At 41.5% G+C, this 20720-nt stretch overlaps 2 pseudogenes; one reads left to right on the plus strand and one right to left on the minus strand.

Moving 5' to 3' along the window:
- Window positions 1-2882: 2882 nt before the first annotated feature.
- Window positions 2883-3562, minus strand: LOC118588642 (annotated as a pseudogene).
- A 1013-nt stretch (window positions 3563-4575) lies between these two features.
- On the plus strand, window positions 4576-7311 carry LOC118588643 (annotated as a pseudogene).
- Window positions 7312-20720: the final 13409 nt, after the last annotated feature.

Here is a 20720-nt window from a genome sequence, read left to right on the forward strand (position 1 = left end):
GGGACTTTTGAAGTTTGACTGAGTACATTTTTGCATTATGATATGGCTACAAGTCTGGGGGCCAGGAGTGGAATGTGGTGGTTTGAAAGAAAATAGCCCCCAAAGGGAGTAGCACTATTAGGAAGTATGACATTGTTGGAGTAGGTGTGGCCTTGTTGGAGGAAATGTATCACTTCGGGGGTGGGCTTTGAGGTCTCCTTTGCTCAAACTTCACTCAGTGTGACACTTGGAATCTACTTCCTGTTGTCTTCTGATCAAGATGTAGCTACCACCATGTCTGCCTGCATGCTACCATACTCCCAGCCACCATGCACCATTATGATAATGACCTAAATCTCTGAAACTGTAAACCGCCACCTCAATTAAATGTTTTCCTTTATAAGAGTTGCCATGAGATGGTGGTGGCACACACCTTTAATCCCAGCACTTGGGAGGCAGAGCCAGACTGATCTCTGTGAGTTCAAGGTCAGCCTGGTCTACAGAACAAGATCCAGAACAGGCACCAAAACTACATAGAGAAACCCTGTCTTGAAAAAAAAAAAAAGAGTTGCCATGGTCATGGTGTATCTACACAGCAATAGAAAACCTAACTGAGGCAGATGCCCATCAGTGATAACGTGTATAGGATATACTGATTGGTTTATGCCCATTAACCTCTACCTGAGGCTCATAGAACATATAAATATGGACTAAGGAGATGGTCAAGACAAATAACAAATACCCCTATAGATAGTGGACAGGTTCCTATTGGACAATGTTTCACACTTGAAATTAAGCTGGCCCCATTCTTCAAAGGGATATGTAACTTTATTTTCTTATGCATGTGCAAGCATCCCTGAGAACCTCACAGACTCATAATGAGGCATGTCCATCATTTAAGCACATGAAACCTGTGAAGCAGAACCATAATAAAGTCAAGCTGGCAGAAAAGTCTTTATTTTATTAAAGCCAATGCTGTGAAGTAAGCCCACAAGAGACCACCATATGGACACTCTTAAAGCTGAAACGAAAGTCTTTATTGTCAGCCGGCAGCTGCATAGGGAGCTTGCCTAAATCATTCAGCACCTTATAGTTCTTTGTCTTTTATGCACAAAAAACACATTCTGGTTGGCATACCTCAGTAGCAAGAAGCAGAACTACAGAAGCCTTAAAAAGCAAGGTTAGTATGTTTGGAGAATTTTTTTACTCAGAAAATTTCCTAGAACTACAGACTAGGTCATTGCTCCTGTTTTTAGAGGCAGTGTGGGCCGACCTACTGGGCTTTAAGGTCAGAAAGGTGCCTCTAACATGGCGTTAGTCATGCTAAGGTCTGGGAACCTGTTACAATGAAAGGAAAAACTATATAAAGTATTCAAAGTATTTATCTCTCATTTTGTATCTAAATTTCTCTAAAATCAAGCCCTTTATGCCCTTTTAGCTTTTTCTTTTAACACACCAAGCTCACAACACACTCTACACAGCCAACACCTTCACCAGACTCCTCACCATGTCCCCCATAGAATCACACTCTTCATAAAACCATGCTTTTGACCTCGATGTTCATGTTGTTCTCTTTTACCCTTATTATTGACTTACAACATCTAATGTTTATATTTCTACTATTTTCATTTCACTTTTTCTTACATATTCTTTCTACTTTCATGGAAACTCCCCATATGTTCATGTAAGTTATCTACTATTTTCATTAGATCCTTTAATATATTTTCTATGTTTTGTTTTTTGACACAGGGTCTCTAATTCAAGCTAGGCTTGAATTCCCTGTGTAGTTGAGGATGATCTTAAACTTCTAATCTTCCAACTTCTACTTCCCAAGTGCTGGGGTTACAGATGTGCACTTGCTGTGGGATATTCTCTATGCTGTGAATGTGTTGCTCTGATTGGTTAATAAATAAAGTGCTGATTGGCCAGTAGCCAGGCAGGAAGTATAGACAGGACTAAGGGAAAGGAGAATTCTGGGAAGTAGAAGGCTGAGGCAGAGAGATGCTGCCAGCCACTGTGATGAGAAGCAAGATGTAAGATACCAGTGAGCCATGAGCCATGTGGCAAGGTATAGATTTATAGGAATAGGTTAATTTAAGATATAAGAACTAGATAGCAAGAAGCCTGCCATGGCCATACAATTAATAAGTAATATAAGCTTCTGAGTGATTATTTTATAAGTGGGCTGTGGGACTGCAGGGGCTTGGCAGGACCCAGAGAGAAACCTTCCAGCTACATGCAGCACTATCACATCTGGTTTGTGCAGTGCTTGGTATCAAACCTAGAGCTCTGTGTATGCACTCTACCAAGATACATCTCCAGCTTAATTCACTATAGCAACTATAATTACTGTATAGTTTCTAACTTTGGGGGCTTTAAAGTTTATAGCCATAGAGATACATGCCTGTAATTCCAACACTGAGAACATTAAGCCAGAAGAATTGCATATTTGAGGCCTGACTTACATGGTAAGATCCTGCCTCAAAAAAATTAGTTAAAAAAAATTAAAGTTCTAAACTAATAGTTCTAAAATCTATGTTTTCTCTGAGTCCAGTATTATGGATGGCTTTATCTCTTGGTATATAGCTTTGTTTAGGTTTAGTCTGGGGAGCGGGGCATGATCTATATAACCTGGGCTAAAATTGAACTCACTGTATACCTTAGGATGGATTCCTGATCTTCCTGTTTTTACCTCTAGAGTGCTGGGATTCCAAGCATGCACCACCACACCTGGCTTGGGAGTGAGTTTTTCAACTACATTTTTTTGTATGTCTTCTCACTTTTTCCATTCTGACATTTTGCTTTAATTGGGAAGTAGCAGTAAATCTATTCCACAGTCTGGCTTCCACTGGTCCTCAGGCAAGGAGAAAGTATGGCAGGAAATGCATCTCAGTCTCGGCCTCTCAGAATCCCACCTGGGTCCTGGAGTGCATCTGTTGGCTGGCACTGTTTCATGCCTGTCTTCAGCATCCGATTTGATCTCATCCTTTGGACATACTGCACAGCTCACTCCTACATGAGAGCTGCTCCAGCCCACAGCCTTCTGGTTTCTAGCAACTTCCACAGCTCTTGATAAGCCAAATCACCGTCTGTAGTACCCCATCTAAGAGTGATGAGCTGCTCTGGCACAGGAAGGAAGAATCAGCACCATGGTTTCATCATCACATTCCAAGATCCTGTCTGAGGGCAGCTCCTCAGCCTCATCTGCCTCCCTGTGATCTGTGGAGCTACTCCTAAAATCACAGCCCTCTGGGGATTCTAAAGTAGCATCACCATATGTGAAGAGCTTTGCAGGGGCTTCTGTCATTCTTGTGTGCCTGGACACCTTCCACAGAGTAGAACAATTTTCCTCCTTGTCCCACAAGTAAATCTTGCCAATGCCAGCTTCCTCTCATGTCATTAATCTGTCTGAGAGATACTCTGTGTAAAGAATGAAGAAGCTGTGGGTTTTGGTTCTGTGAGTCACATTCTTCATGAGGGATAATGAATGGTGGGAACAAAATAAGCACTCTGCTCTTGAGATAGCGCCTGAGTGTGGGCTTGGCCCAGACCCTTCATCTTCCACATCCTCCATGTGGTCCATGGTGCCTGTTTCTTCATAGCCAAATTCTTCATCAGACTCAGTATGCTCTCAATCTTCATCATCTAGGTCTTCCTCTTTTTCTATTTCCTACACCTGCTGCTTGATAAACTTCATCTGCTGATCAAACCATGGGAGCTGGGACAGCTTCTCAACCCAGGCTTAGTTGTGAGTCACCAGCCTTGCCATTCCTGGACTCTTTTGCAGAAGTCAAAGTCCTTTATGGGGATATGGGAATGATGGAGCCTTAATGGCTACATTTACGGCACCTTGCCCACACTGTTCACACCTAGTTCCTTCTCCACATTCTTAATCATCATCTCTTCTTGGTGATTCACAGCCTGCACCACCTTCATCTCCAGCTCTACATATGGGCAGGACTGAAGGTAGGTGATTTTTCTTAGGCACTGAGGCTGGCAAACCTCTTACTGCGGATCGTGTAGTAGGTGGCCATGTTCTTGGCCCCCTCTACCACAGCCTGCTGGTTTCTTGAGGCCTTCAGTGGTGACATGGGCGATATTGGCCACTTGGAGATGCAGACTTTAATGGTGCTAGTCAGTCTTGTAGTGGGTCTCCTGCATCTCCAAGTCACAGAATGCCACCTGGCAGGTCATGTGGGCATATGTTGCCATCACAGCACAGGAAGTAATGGGCAACCATGCCTCCATATTATTATAGCATGCCAGAGAGGATTTGTATGGAAGGGAAAGGGGAAGCAGTTCTGCTGCAAAATGGATGTGAAACAGGACAGCTACTGCCCGGAAACATGCCTGCACAGTTAATCCCTGGCTCTAGCCCTCAGCTTTTTCTCTGAACACAACCAATCTCTCTTTATTCCTGGAGAACTACAGAGCTATCCTTCCCAAGTAGTTGGGACACCTGTCCCTAGAGGAGACAAGGTTCCAGGAAGGAGAGAAATTCTTTCACCTTCCTCACGGTGTCAATCCTTCCTCCCACACTCTATTAGGAGTGATTTTTTTTTTTGGCTACTTCCTACTCTTGCACTTGGTATTCTTATGGCCAAAAACTATGGCAAGGAGCCCAGGATCTGGTACAAATTCCTCTCCTTCCTGGTAGTTCCTAGTCCCTCACCCATATCCAACTTACAGAAAACCATTGAGGTACTTGTTATTTTTTTTATTCATTTATATGTCACCCCTCCCTTTCTTAATGACCATCACAGAGCATAGAGTCCACACATCTACTTTCTCTTCTGAGGAGCCTCTTCCTTCCCCCACCAAAGCTAATTTGCTTATTCTTTGACCTCATCTTTCTAATGAGTCCCAAAATCATTAGGTTTTTGTTACTTAGTTGTAACAGTTCTCACTATTAAAGAAAGAGGGATGCTGCTTCCAGTTCCCTGCATCCTTAGGGACGACCCCTTGTCTCGTCTATTCAGGATGGCATAACAAGCACCCTAAGTTATGTGACTTACCAATGCTAGACATGCATTCCTCACCATGACAAAGACTAAATCCCTGGATGGACACTGGCAGATTTCTACTTTCTTGTCATAGACATCGCCTTCTAACTCTGACCTCAAATGGTGGAAAGGGCAAATGATCTCTATTAGGACTTTCTTTACAGATGTTCTATTCTCATTCATAAGACTTCTCCCTATAATCTACTCCCCTCCCAAAGCTACCACTCACTAATACCATCATTTTAGAAAAGAGGATTTCAACACATGGAAATTTAACATAGCACTCACCTAGGCCATTAATGATAACAGCTAATAGAGTTATGATGTGTCTAGCAGGGTGCTTGCTATGAAATTCACACAGATTAGATTACTGAATCCTCATTATTATATCAGCTTCCCGGGCTAGAAAACCAAGAGCTGTAGTAGTGCAGTTACATGCCCAAGGTCTCACAGCTGCTAAGTACTAGGAACTGGAGGCAAGCCCAGAGAGTCTGCCTCCAAAGCCATATTATCTGTACTGTCACGTGTACTTGAGGAAAGGGCCAAGTGTTGTCTCTGTGTGTACCCTTCCAGGGTCATACAACCCCACTGAAATAAGTCACCCTCTAGTGAGTGTAGAAGGAAGGAGTCAATGCTGCCTCTTATCCTTATAAGTGATAAAAGGGGTTGGGAAGGAATGGCCAGTGAGGGAGGGGTTGCTGCAGAGGCACATCCATCCCTGTTTCTTCACACCTCCAGTCTCACAACTGGGAAATGTCTATCCTGACCATGATGAGAAAACGTCTTCCTTAGGCTGAACATGTCAGTCCCTGACAGGAAAGAAGGATAAATGTCTTCACCACTATGGGCTGTTTGCTTGATTAGGAGGAAACACAGTCTATATTTCATATGATTTTACCTAAGCTTCAACCACCAGAACTGAAAGTTCAGACTCTATCAGCCTACGATTTCATCCTGTGTCTCTTTGACTCCCTCTCACTATGATTAAGCAATAAAAGCTTAAAGGGCAAAATCTATAAATTGTACTTCTCCATATCCCACACAGTACCCAGCACAAAGCTCTACAAATACCTGTTGAATGAGGGAATGAAAAGAGATTAAGTTCATCTGTTCTAGTGTTGAAGTCCAAGCACACATCCTTCCTCTGGAAATTTGGGGGATACACAGAATTCAGGGGCTTCATCAAAGATGGATGAATGTCAGTTTTAAATCTTTTTTTTCTAGCCACTTGTATTTATTAATACATGCTTATGGCTCTTAATATAACCTTTGCTGTGGAAGGGTAGTGTCTTAGCAACAAGGTACATTGTGGGGACAAAGCTGGAAAGCTTGTGCATACACAAAGCAGCTGCTGTCTTAGGCTTGTCAGGGCTCTTGGGAATGCCATGCATTGTGCACCAGCCCCAGGTGTGCTTTGTGCCCAGACATTGGTGGTTGCTGAGTGTCTGGAGACATGGTGATATCCATCAATGTTTCTCCATTGCCCAGGAGTGTGGCAACATCGGCACCATAGGCTTCCTAAACTTCTGCTAACTCAAGGGTGACCAGTGGGTCAGCAGCTGCAGGGGTGACTCTGAGGAGTCCCTGCCTTTGCCCTACAGGACCCCTAGCCATAAATAAGACCAAGCAAACATGAAGCCCAACTGTATGAATATCCTTTGCCTGTGTATCCCCACTTCTCCCATCACAACCATGCCTACAGCCTCAATAGCCAGGATTGAGATCCTTCCTTCAGCCCACGGATGCAACTGGTGTCCAAGGCATACCTCAGAAGCCAAGGCCTCAGTCTTCACCCTGGACAGCTGCTGTTACAGAAAGGAGAACTAACATCAGCAGATGAGCAGCCACAGGTGGGTCATCATAGATTCCCCCAACACCTGAGATCCCCCTAATGGATTTTGGGGATCCACAATTTTCAATAGTTTTCCAGATAGCCCACTTGATATTTTGGGGGCCAGTGGCACACAGTAGACAGCTTTCTACCCAGGAATGTTTTACATGACTTATGGAGAAAACCAATTGAATGTTACTGCCAGAGTAGGCTTCATGAGTTCAGAAGAAATGCCTGGAGGAAGAGGAAGTCCCCTGGTCAGGATTTGGAGGCTTGAGGCAAATGCTTAGGGGACTGAGTCTCAATTTACCCAATGGCAGAGACTATACTGTGAAAGTAGGTTCTCCAGTGTCTGTAACCAAAGGCCCTGAGAAGGGATAGGGTCCACAAGGCTCTCCATCACAAGAGGCCAACCCAGCCAACCAGGAAAACCCAGCTCTCCTTTCACAAATAACACCTGGTGCCCATGCAGGGCTCCTTTGCTTGCCCCAGTTTTAAATCTTCAAAGCTTCATATTCTCTTTCTGATTCTCTAGTCTGAAAGACTGCTGGACTTGAAAAGTATAAAACTCAGGTTCTTGTCTACATGTTTTCCATTAATTGGTCACCAGGCATTAATACATAGAAAAAAACTTGAAGATTTGACAAATAAAAAAGGTACCTTGGTTATTATAAGACCCTATAAAATGCCTATGTTCTTTATATAGTCATTCCTATTTGGTCTAGTACATTTAAATTTTATCCTGGTGGCTGGAGAGATGGCACAGTGGTTAAAAATGAGTACGGCTTTTGCATAGGACTGGAGCTTGATTCCTAGTACCCACATCAGGCAGCTAACAACTACCCATAATTCCAGCTCCAGGGTAATCCAATGTCTCTGGCTCCTGTGAGCATCAGTACTCACGCACACACACCCATACATAGGCACGTGTGTATGTATGTATGTATGTGTATATATGCAGATATGTGTGTATGTATATATATATAATTAAAAGGAATAAATCCTGGTTGGTTTTGTTGTTTTGTTTTGTTTTTGGTTTTTCAAGACAGGTTTTCTCTGTGTAGCTTTGAGCCTTTCCTGGAACTCACTTGGTAGGCCAGGCTGGCCTCGAACTCACAGAGATCTGCCTGGCTCTGCCTCCCAAGTACTGGGATTAAAGGCATGTGCCGCCACTGCCCGGCAATCCTGTTCTTGAAAAAAAAAAAAAAAAAAGAACAGGATGAATGGGGCTGGAGATAAAGTTCAGCCCTAAAGAGCACATACTGCTGTTGCAGAGGACCCTACTCACAACCACATGTAACTACAGTTCTAAGAGGTTCAATGCCCCTCCGACCTCCATAGGCACTGCACCCACATGCACAAACCCACACTTAAAACAAACTTAATTAAAATTTTTAAGTGCTATGCTTAATGGTTGGAATAATACAAATAAAATCTAATTTGGATTGGAGGATTCTGGACTATCATCTAACTTAAACCCTCATAAAATCTATATGTTAAGTGTAGTCACTAACACTATTTTAGAAGGAAACCTGCCATGCTGCAAACTTGAAACTATGTTTGATAAATTAGTAAACTGCAGGCTTGAATTCAAATCTGGGCAGCCTGAGTCAAGAGGTCCTATGTCAAGCATGGCTCCTTTCTGCTCCCTAAATGCAAAGTGAAGGTTACATTTGAATCCTGTTTATAAGAAAAGGAGCCAGAGAATCAAACTATGACACATCTGATAGATTCTGTGGTTGGGTCTCACGTCCTCACTGCTCCTTGTTGACCTGCTTTGCTCTAAGGTTTCAGCCATCACTGATGTGGCAAGAATACTTAAAACTCTGTCCTCAGGGCTCTAGATCCATCTAGATGCACTCTCCCCCAGCCATGTTGACATTGATTCAACAAATACTCACTGTCTGCTTGTCAAACATGAGCTATGTGCTGAATAGAGCACAGAGTTTTTAAAGGCCTTTAAGAGTTGATACCAGGCAGAAGAAATCAAGGAATAAATCAATCAAAATCTTATCACTTCATGCAGAATTACATTGTATGGATGTACATCTAATGTCTCACCTTTTGGGGTACTTAGGCCTTTCTTTTTTAAATTATAGATATCATTGAAATTAATAACTTTTCAAGATAAATATGAAAATATTAGACGGATACTGTAGAGCAAACACCTAAGAATTGAATTTCTGGATCTAAAGCCCTGTGGATTTTAAACTTGTTAGAATTTAACAAGTTGCACACCATAAAAATTGTTAACGATCTGTAATTCCTATAGAAAATCCCTACTTTTCTGCATTTTCTCTTCTATTAATGTGAACTAGACACACTGTGTACACACTATTATGACCCTGAGCAAAACGAATTAACCTCTCTAGTCCTCTGTGCACTCTGAGACTGGAACAGAAGCAAAAAACTCAAGAAACACGTTGGAACGTGAATCACTCAGACCCAGTGCTCATTAGGGTGGAGTGGAAAGAGGTGAAGAGAACCTTAACCTTGAATTGCTCTGCATGGAAACAGATGACAATGTTTCTAACTAAGCAGCAAAAGGCAAAATGAAAAGCAATTTTTGAAGGTGAAGTTGTAAGTTGGATATCTGACACACTGAATCAGAGAAGCCTGTGCTCCTGGAAAGGTTGGTACCATTGTGAGGGAAAAGATTCATCAGGAGAATGGCACAGGTTGGTTGGTTGGTTGATAGCTGATAGCATCAGCTTAGAGAATCTGAAATCACCACAGAGAGACAGCATTGTAGGAATGGCTGTAAGAGATTCTCTTCATTAGGTTAACTAAAAAGGGACTACCCATTCCAAAAATGAGATGGCCATTGGATAGCAATACCATGGGCTGGAATTCTAAACTGAACAGCAATGGAAAAAAAAAGAAAGAGAAAAAGAATAAGGCAGGCTGGCCACCAACCAACACTTACTGCTCTGCTTCCTGACTGCACACAATGGGGCCAGCTGCGTCATGCCCCTGCTGCTATGGCTTCCTTGCAGTCATGGACTGGACCTTCAAACTATGAGCCAAGATAAACACTTCCCTCTGGAAGTTGCTTCCTTCTGGTAATTTGTCTGAGCTTAAGAAAATTAACTAAGAAAGGCACTGGTGGGAGTATTATATCCTACTTCACAAACCAATAGTAACCTTGCCATTGACCAAGGAAAAAGCATGATGACCAGCTGCCTGTATACCCTCCTTGCCATGATGGACTGCACCCTCAAACTGTCATCCAAAATTACCCCTCACTTTAAGATTCTTATGTTGGATATTTTAACAAAACAACAAGAAAAATAACGACATCATCTGTTTGGCTTGTTGCTTTCTTGATCTTTTGGTGGGTTGTTTGGTTGCTTGGACCTTGCTTGGTTGTTTGTTGTTAGTTTGCTTGATTGGCTGCTTGATTACTTGGTTGATTGGTTGGTTCTTCATTGCTTGCTCAGTTTGTTGCTTGCTTAATTGCTTTTCGCCCCATAGTACCCTTAACACATTTTGGAAGTACTATAATTTCAACACATTCAGGAATTTTGGGGACCAGCCAATATGTGAATGTAACTCTTATTTTTCATAGAATTTTACAAATGCAGACACATTTAAATAACATCATAAATCTATGAGGATGATAAAAATAATTACCCCCATTACTCCCGTGAGCAATATTCAGGTAAGAAATAACAATCTCAAATTCTTAACATGCCATAAGTCAAATCTAGTTTGTTTGAGTCTAAATCCAGGGACCCCCATCAATGAGGAATCTGGGATCCAGAGGTAAGTAAATGCTTGCCCAAGGTTAAGCAACTGCATTCCCCCATCAAATAACCTTCTCTGGAACTGAAGAGAAAATACTTCCTCACAAACTAGGGTTAAATTCCTTTCATCACCAACCTACCAACCTAGCTGAAGATGTTGACCTTCTATAGCAGTAGTAGTCATCCTCATCATCATCATCATCTGCTGCTCCTCCTCCGCCTCTTTCTCCTCCTCTTCCCCCTCTTCTCCCTCTCCTCTGCCTCTCCTCTTCCTCCTTGCAGGTCTGAATTCAAATACATGAGAAAGAATGAAAGGGCCAGAGGAGGAGGAATCACAAAAAGAAAGCATTCTGATAATAAAACACCTTGCCACATGAAAAGGTCAAATGAGTGCTTGGTTTCAGTCTGTAATAGGCTTCTATTTGAACAATCCCAGCCATGAAATACCAAGCAATTTTCTGACCTTTTTAGCTGTGGCTACAAGCACTTGGATTCTTGAGACAGCTTATGTCTATATCTGACACTAACTAAAAGAAACAAATTGTTTCTAGGTACTCTGCTCCCATGATACAAAATACAACCTTCAGAACTGAATGGTCAAAGCTGGTAGTTGCTGTGGAATTATGTCCATTTGCTTCATTTTGTCTTAGCTGTCAAATTTGGGAATACACTTTCTAAATCTGTATGTGCCCCATCTTAGGATTCTTATGGAAGATAGAGTTTACCTTCCTTATAAGCTGAGAAAGCAACACACTTATATCCCAGGCTCCTAATCTTCATCAATCAGATGATAGTACCCTGACTGCTCTTTGAGTAAAAACCTAAAGATACAAATAAGCAGAAATAAGATTCCATTCCAGAAGTAGGATCAACAATGGTGGCAGAATTTTCTAGTTTCCAAACACAGGAAAATCAAGGAAGAGCACCCCCTGTCCAGTGTCCATCACAGTTTCTGGCACAACATGGTGGGGACTGCTGTGTCTTCACAGACCAATGATTGACATGAGTTTATCATCGGTGCTACCTGCCTCCTGTTTTCTCTTGCTTCTGTCCTTATCCTCAGCCTGGATGCCCAGACTTCCCAGCAACTGTGTGAGGACAGCTATATTATTTAAAAAAGGATATGAAAACAGGAGCTGTAATACTGAGGAGAAGGGGACCAACAAAAATGGGGCGGGGGGCATAGGAAAAATAATGAAGGAAAGAAATAAGATAGCATTATATTGTATACAATCAGAAACAGTCAACATCCTTAGACTAATTTTAGAAACCCATAAAAAATCAATAAAAAGGAGTTTTTTAAGTTCTGGTTAATCACAGGTAGAGGAGACAGCACAAATATGCCTATGATCACATTTCACAATGTTTAAGGGAGAAACAAGGTATAGGCTGATTCCCTGCCCATATCCAGATCTGCCTGTAGATGTCTCTGTTTCAGTCAAAGACAATACCTCTGAAAACTCACAATGGTCTCCATCTCTTGCTTCTTCCCAGCACCCATTGCCAGGTACCTCCTCTTTTCTTTAATAATGGCCACTTACTTGGGTCTCTCTTCCTCCCTTAACCCTCCCAGTGGCCAAACTTAAGGCAGGAATTTAAAACTTCCTCCATACACACAACTGCTACTGTATTTTAACTGGATTGCTTGTCTCTAATATGTCTTGTGCCAAATTAATCTTCCCAAGACACAATGCCTCATCATTCTCCAGATCAAACCCTCAATGTCTGACTGTTGCCTGTGGGGTGAAATCCAAACTACTCAGCATGATACATGACACCCTTCATGATGCCTTCCTGCTTCCTATATTTGCCATTTAATCACTACACGCTTCTACTCAAAGCAATTACATTGGGTTAAGGACCTTTTCTCTTTCAGTTCTGGGAATCAGACTCTGTTCCTATGCACTCTAAGCAGGTGCTGTTGCACTGAGCCCAAGTTATATTCTTTAAATGTGTACTGACTATAGTGGGGCTGGAAAGTTGCCTCAATGGTTAAGAGCACTTGTTGCTTTTGTGGAGGATCCTGGTTCAGTTTCCCAGCACTCACATGGTGGCTCACAACTATCTGTAACTCCAGTTCTGGGGGTAGGGGTATACCCAACACCTTCTTCTGACTTCACTGGCACTAGGCACGCACCTGATATACATACAAATATGCAGGCAAAACACTCTTATACATTAAAACAAATAAATGTCAAAAAATTAACTGAAAAATAATAATAAACAACAGGAGGGCTGGGAAGTGGCTCAGTGAATAAAGGCACTTGCCACCAAGTCTGACTATCTGAGTTCAATTCCCAGGATCCACATGTTGAGTAAAGAGAGTCAACTCCTTCACATTGCCTTCTGGTCAACACATGTGTTTTGTGGTACACATGCTTACTCATTGACATACACAGACATACACAAAATAAATAAAGGCAATCAAAAATATTTTTAAGCTCAAAAGATATAATGCTTTTTAAGAAGAGCTACAGAAATTTAAAAATTATATAGACAACTGAAAGATTTTTATGCCTTTAACATTATAGTAACCCATACTAAAGGTAATCATCATATAAAAATGCTTATTATATGCCACACTGTATTCTAAATATTAGTGCTCTCTATATAAACATTACAGCACCTTTGTAGGGTGGATGTTATAGTTTCAATTGCATAAAGGAAGAAAGTGTTGAAGGACTAAGAAATGTATTCAAAAGCATTCTGCCAATAAATGTAGAGAAAAAAATCAACCACTGAGACGTTGATTTTTAAATAAAGGGAATGTGTTCTTAAAATAAGATCACTGTATGGGTAAGGGAGCTACACATAAATATGTTATTTTGTGACATATGTTTTAAATCAATTCTAGAAGGAACAATATTGCTAGCCTTAGTTTCCTACTAGAACCTTACAGACTACAAATGATCCATGCAAAGCATAAGCTGCTCATAAAACTTCTTACAGAAATGAATTGTAGGACCCACTTTCTAGGAATTCCATTCCATATAATTTAGTGCCTTGCACTTTTATTGAGTATCTGAGTGTTGATGATAGAAGAGATACAGCTGGCTCTTGAATCTAACTTTGAGAAATCCTCAGACAGGTAGTCACTGTGCAACCTCCTAATCATAACACATGGGCCCTGTTCCTTCTGGCTCCTCCACTCACTTGTTTCAGGACTAAATATTTATCTTTCCCACCCTCAGATGTGTCATCTTCTGGCAAAGAATGATGGGGTTGATGACCTAAGCTGTCACTGAAGAGCCACCTTACCAATGTGCTACTTCAGCAAAACCAAACTGCTTTTCTCACCATGCTCACATTGCTCAATTGATGGAGTGTGCCTGAAGCTCTGTTTTGGGAAGAATGCCAGGACTCTATTTCAAAAGAGAAGGAAAAATAAGAAGATCATCTGGAGATGTGTGTTGTTCAAGTATGAAGGGGACTAGAAATAAGTGTTCAGGGTGTTTTATAATCTCAGATCTGTCATGCCTCGTTCAAACAGACTGTTTCCCTACTCAATCTGTCCCTTTAACCTTACTGGAATTATCCCTCTGGCTCCCCTTCAAAGGCTCCATAAATACTCTATCATCGCTTCTTTCTACATGCCACTGTTTATATTTCTAATAAACAAGTTTCATTCTGGTTTGTAATGAGCAGGAGCTTATCTACCACCCTATCTTTCTCAAAGTAAAGGGCACTGGATTACTGTGAAGATTTGGTGAAATAACAAACCCAAAAGTCCCCATCAGAAATTAAAAATAAAGCTGCTGGTTGTCACAGCCTACTCAACTCTAAAATTCTAGACTCCCAGGGTAAAATGTTATTAAACATGGCTAATGGGGATAATGGGCAAAAATGCTGAGACAGAGTCCAGCACCATGGGCAGCTCACAGGGCTGCTCTGTGCTCTTACCACAGTTCTGTACAACCCTCCAGGCTTTCTAGCCTGGTGTCCCTTGTAAGGTCAGCTCAAGGGCTCACCATACAAGCACAGACTTTCCAAGACTCCACGAAGAGGGAAAGCCTTATCTGTTCAGGATCTTTAATGCCCTGATCTAGCCAACTGTCATCACAGCGTAGAGAAAAGGTTGAGTCCAGACTGTGGGTCAGAGTACTAGATTTTCATTCTGGCTTCCCTACTTAATGGCTGTATAGAATGAGGTAAATTGTGTAGGATTTTAGTGCCTCAGTTACATAAAAAATATATAGCATCTGATTCACTGAGCTTTAGTGACTACAAAGCTATTTGCCTATAGTGCTTATTACACCCTTGATATAGACTAGTGCTCAGTGGATGGGAGCTGTCAGCAGTTAATGGTGACCATAAGGGCCAAGAAGCAGCTCTGTCTTGGCCAGAGTATCACAGGAGTTTGGGAAAGCTCTTTTATTTCCTCAACTGCTGGATAAGACAGCTCAAACAAAGCAAAACCTGAAGTATTCTTTCTAATATCTCAGTAGGTTTTTTTCCTCTTTAACTTCTGGGCTTTGCTCAGTTTTTCTTGTTATTGTTCTTATTTTCCAGTCTTTCAAACTTCACATACATGTAGTGTACTTTGATCATACTCTCTTATCCACCTTCACCCTCCTACTGAACCCCTTCTCCCCAACAAGTGCCCCTTCTTACTTCATGTCTTTCTTTGATGTCCCACTGCTTTTAATTACACTTGCCTTCATTAGTGTTAGTGTGAGGTTACTTACTTGAACAAGAGCAACTTAACAGTGACAACAACACTGAGGAATGTGACTTTCCATCCACAGCAGCATTGACTGCTTATAACTCCTTGGGGAGGGGTGGCTTCAGAAGGTCTTCCCTTGTCTCTGATGGGATCCTGGTGGGCCCAGTCCTGTGCATGCCTTATGTAGGTAGCCACTGTTTCTGTGAGTTCATAGGTGAAACAGCCATTTTGTATCCAACAGACAGTGCTTTACAGCCCTCCTTCCCATACTAGGGTTCTTTCACTTTTTCCACCTGCCTTCCATGCTGATCCCTGTGGTTTGTGGAAAGTGATACAGATGTCTTCTTTGGGGACAAGCACTCCATAGTCACTTAATCTCAACACTTGGATCAGTGAGGAGTATTTTCCTGAACTGCCACCCATTGCACATAGAAGCTTCTCTTCTTTGATTATTTTACATGCTGTCAGCATCCAGAGTTTTCAGGATCTCCTGGGTACTACATTCTCAAGCCTTCAATTCAAACTCCTTGACTTTACTCTCCTGAATTATAGATGGACCAGGGGATAAAGGGCATAAGGATATGGACATTCTCTAGCCCAAACTTTCTTCACATTCAGAAACCCTAACTGCAACCTTGATATTCATTCATAAATAAGAGACACTCATAAAAGGAGAGGAAGCAGAAGACAGGAGCAATTCCCATCCACTGCCCTGCTCTCTGCCATCCGTCATAGTCTTCCTGGGTATCTGTGGTCATTCGTTTCAATAACCTCAGCTTGTTGCTTCAAGTGTTTGTGGAGTTTTGCATATCTCAGTTTTCTGTTGAACCTTTCTTACTGAGTATTCCTGAAACAAATCCCCGATACATCCTCTGGGGAGACTTGTTTATGACTTTTCCATTTAATCCCCAGTGACTTTGCACAAGTGATTTTAGAAGTGTTACAAACCCAAACAGCTTCCCGGCCCACTGCAGTTTTTCACATGAGATCATGGCTTTAAATCTCAAAATCACAGCATACCTTGTTATTAATAGCAGGGGATTTCAGCTCAACACGGTTCTCTGGTCGGCTGCTAGAAATGCAGGTTTAACATCCTCCAGACTGTGAAATTAAAAGAAAAAAATCCTAAAAGCGTGAGCATTTCCATTTCATTAGAACTACACCTTTCATTCTTTCTCCAACATCTCATAACATCAGAGCTCTGAAGGTCCTGAATCAGTGTTTGAGGGATCCTGGAACAAGTAACAAATCTTATCTTTTTAGCTTCAGTGCTATTCTACAGTGAGTTCTTGAATTCAATTCCCCTTTGCCACTGCAATAGGAAGAGCATCATCCTTGTTTGGTTAGTGTTGGAATTATTCACAAGCTTTTGCTTTGGCTAATGGGATATTAGCAAATGTCATGCACCAATGACAGAAATTGTGTCCATGCAGTTGGAGCTGAGCTCTTGATCTTCCACCAAACTCATGAGATACTTGTTCACTGGACCTAGAAGGAGAATGAGACATGTGATGAACAGAACTTGTGCCTCCTACTAGACCCATCACAGCCAACCCAACACATGAACTAATTATTTTACTATTTTATTTTATTTCATTATTATTTCTTAGAAGCCTGTTTGTTTTCTAATGAGAGACAGAAAGGGGGTGGATCCAGATGGGAGGGGAGGAAGGGAGGAACTGGGAAGAGTACAAGGAGGGGAAACCTTAACCAAGATATATTATATGAAAAACAAATCTATATTCAATAAAAGAAAAAAGTAACAGCTTATTGCCATGTGTCATTGGGATTTCAAAGTCACTTGTTACAGTGTATTGTGGTTATGACAAAGTTTTCAATAAATGAACAAACATTTGGACTGCAGAACTATTGTACATTGACTCCATATTGCCTAGAGATTAACAGGAGAGGAACCAGGCCATTCACCACTAGAGATTCAGTCTGTTGCTTCCTGAGGAGACTGGCATAAGAGTGCACGGCCACATCTGAAAAGTTATGCAGCCATGATTTATAATTTATTATTGTATAACACCAGACAGACTAAAAGAGAAAGTTGTCTAATTTTTTTTCATTTTTAAGAGCTTTGTGTAGTCCCAACTAGCCTCAAACTCACTATCTAGCCAAGGATGACCTTGAACTCCAGATTCACCTGCCTCCACCTCCTGAATGCTGGGGTTATAGATCTATGTCACCATGCTCAGCTCTTCAATTTTGTTTTGTATTCTCCTTCCCTGACCTTGTCTCCATCCCATAGATTAGAAAACTCCCTTCTGAGAAGGACAGAACTGTCCTGAAGTCGTGCTGTGCTGAGGGAAAAAAAACTAATCTCTGCTGTAATAAAATGCTTTAGAATTTATAAGAATCAAGAATTCCTGATAAGCATATAATTGAACTTGTTTTTGCTGCTGTGGTAGAACTAGGCTGAAAATTAAAAATTCATTACCTAGTGCAGTTTGCAGAAGCTATCTTTCAGCTCTTTGGAAAAGGGCTCCCAATTCACTCAATTTAACAAACATAAGAACACAAACATTACCAAACCAGGTCAGATCCCCAGGACCTTCGGCACAGAGTGCTCTGACAGTTGAAAAGGCAAAGTTGTCCTTGATGAAAAGTTAGGTTGCAAGCAAAAGACCCCTGGCTCTTAATAAATCATCCTGGGTCTGTCATTCAAGCAGATCTGATAGAAGGGACTTACCAGACTTGCCCTATCTCTCTCATACACACACACACACACACACACACACACACACACACACACACACACACACACACACACACACATACACACACACACACTTGCACACGCACATGCACATACACAAACTATAAAAATAGAGAAGTGGATGGTCCATTTTCACACATTGGGGCAGTCTTCCTGGGTATAATTTTTTAACCTACAAGCAGAAATCCAAGCAGTGTGAGGATGCCACAAAGCTGGAATGGCATAAAAGTTCAGGGCAGCTGATATATCAGAAGCTATGAGACAGGGCCCTGAAGACAAATACCTAACAGGAAGCCTGCCCAAAACTCTCAATCCAGGACTGAGCCCACATGCTGCAGAGTGAAGCCACATGAGGCTCTCTAGGGAATGGCTGCAATCAGCTTGAGAACAGACCTGAGAACTAGAGAAGTCTGGGAGCCTAGCCCAGTGGAAAAGTTATTTAACACCTCATTAACTTCTGGCTTCCTCTTAGGAGGAAAGACCATTAGCTAGGGTAAGGTCTACTTTCTACTTAGCTTACCAAAGCCCTAAACTGAACCCTGGAAGAGCTTGAAAGGAACTACTTACAGGTTGAGTCCCAATAAACTAGACAGTCTTGGAAACCATGGAGGGTTTTCCACATGACACAAAAAGATTACAGCCAACCCTACATTATTTAATAATTTCATTGTGTGCCAAAGAAAAATAAGTAATCCTCAGAGGATGTTGATAGAATTCAACGTGTCTACAGTGTATCATCAATGAGTCATACATGCTACAATGTCTGGAGGACCCTATAAAAGAAATGGCAGGAAGAATGTAAGAGCTGGAAGACAGAGTGACAGGCTCCAAAATGCAACCTTCTAAGCACAACACAGCGTGGCAATCATGGACTCAGCAGCTATGCCTATGTGCCTATAAGCACTGGGCTCACACAAGTCAGGCCCTCCTAACAATTAACTCTAAAGGGGAAGGTTCTCATAGGGATAGAACTACTGTTTACTGTTATATCAACTAGTGAGTCCATTAGGCTCAAATGGGTTCGTTCCAAACTCAAGGTCGCACTAACAGCCCTGACTACTACTCTCCATGAGACACTAAACAAAATAAAAACTAGTGAAAAGGAAAAATGGTTTGTAAAAAAGAAAAGGAACTGGTGGGGATGGGACAGAAATAAGAAAGTATTAAAGACACAGTGATCTGAATACACTATATACATGTATGAAATTGTCAAAGAACAAAATTTGTCAATAAATAAGAAGTAACATTAAAAGAGACTTTTAAATGTCACTATGGTGAACAAAGGAAACAGTGAAGAGAAACTGACACTTGGACATTTACTCTACAGAAATTCAAACTCACTTATGTGCACTTAAAAGCATGAATGCCGGGACTGAAAAGACAGCTCAGCAGTTAATATCACTCTGTTCTTCCCAAAGACTGGGGTTCAATTCCCAATACCCACTTCATGGCTCACAACCACCTGGAACTCCAGTTCCAAGGGATCTCACTCCCTCTTCTGGTCTCCACAGGCACCAGGCACACACATTATGCATTTGCATACATGCAAGCAAAACATCCATACTCATAAAACAAATGAATACTTAAAGCAACTCCCCACAGAATTACTAAATTCTGAAACATTTAAATATCCTTCAGAGGCTGAATGGGTAAGGAAATTGTTACATGCACCTAAGTGTAAGGTCACTCAGCAATAAAGAGAAATTAGTTCCTGTATATAGCACCAAGAGAGACTCTTAGAGAGTTGGTGCTGGGGACACTAGTCTCCAAAGGCTGGTACTGCCTGACTCCATTTACATCAGATTTGGGGAAAGGCAAAACCTTGGCTGGGAGAGCGAACAATGGTTCGCTCAATGTTCCCAAGTTCACAAGTAGGGAGGAGCCAACTAGAGAGAATTTCCTAGGACAGTTGTATTGCACACATGCCTGGCGCCTGTGGAGGCCAGAAGAGGTCATTAGATACCCTGGAATTGGAGTTATAAATAATTGTGTGGGTTCTGGGAATCAAACCTGGATCCTTAAGAAAAACAGCCAAGACTCTTAACTGCTGAGCCATCTCTTCAGCCCCAGTATATCCCGATAGAGGCAGTTACACAAATTGATAAATGTATTTAAACTGATAGGACACACAAAAAAAAACTAAATTTAACTGCACATTAAACTTTAGAATAAGCATAAAGTCTGAAGGGAAATAGGATACAAATGGCATATTCTAAGCATATTCATTCTAAAGCATTGAATGAGAAAAAAATATCATACTGCACCAATCCAAAAGTTTGCAAAAGGTTATAAGCAGACTATGCACAGGAAAACAAACACAACTCACTATTAAACATGTGAAGGGATGCTGAACTTACCTCTCACACACCAGACTAGCAAAGATCAAGAACTATGAGAATGTGTCAAGTTGCTGTTTGGGTTTATGTTGCTGGTGGAAGGTAAATTGCTGTGACTTTAATGGACGAGATCTATCAAAAAATTTAATAAATGCTTGTGCCAGTTCACTGAACAAACCTACTTGTTTACAGTTTTTTGGGGGGTGTAGGTGATGTGTGTGTGTCTGTCTGTCTGTCTGTCTGTCTGTCTGTCTGTGTCTGTGTCTGTGTGTCTGTGTTTCTGTGGGTGTATGCCATGTGAGCTTGGGTATTCATGGAGACCAGAAGAAGGCATCATATCTTCTGGACTTGGAGTAATAGATGGGTGTGAATTGAATGATGTTGAGTGCTCAGAACTAAATTTTGGGTCTTCTGGAAGAGCAGCAAGTGCTCTTAACCAC

Source organism: Onychomys torridus, chromosome 8 (assembly GCF_903995425.1).
Source record: "Onychomys torridus chromosome 8, mOncTor1.1, whole genome shotgun sequence".
Taxonomy (NCBI): Eukaryota; Metazoa; Chordata; class Mammalia; order Rodentia; family Cricetidae; genus Onychomys; species Onychomys torridus.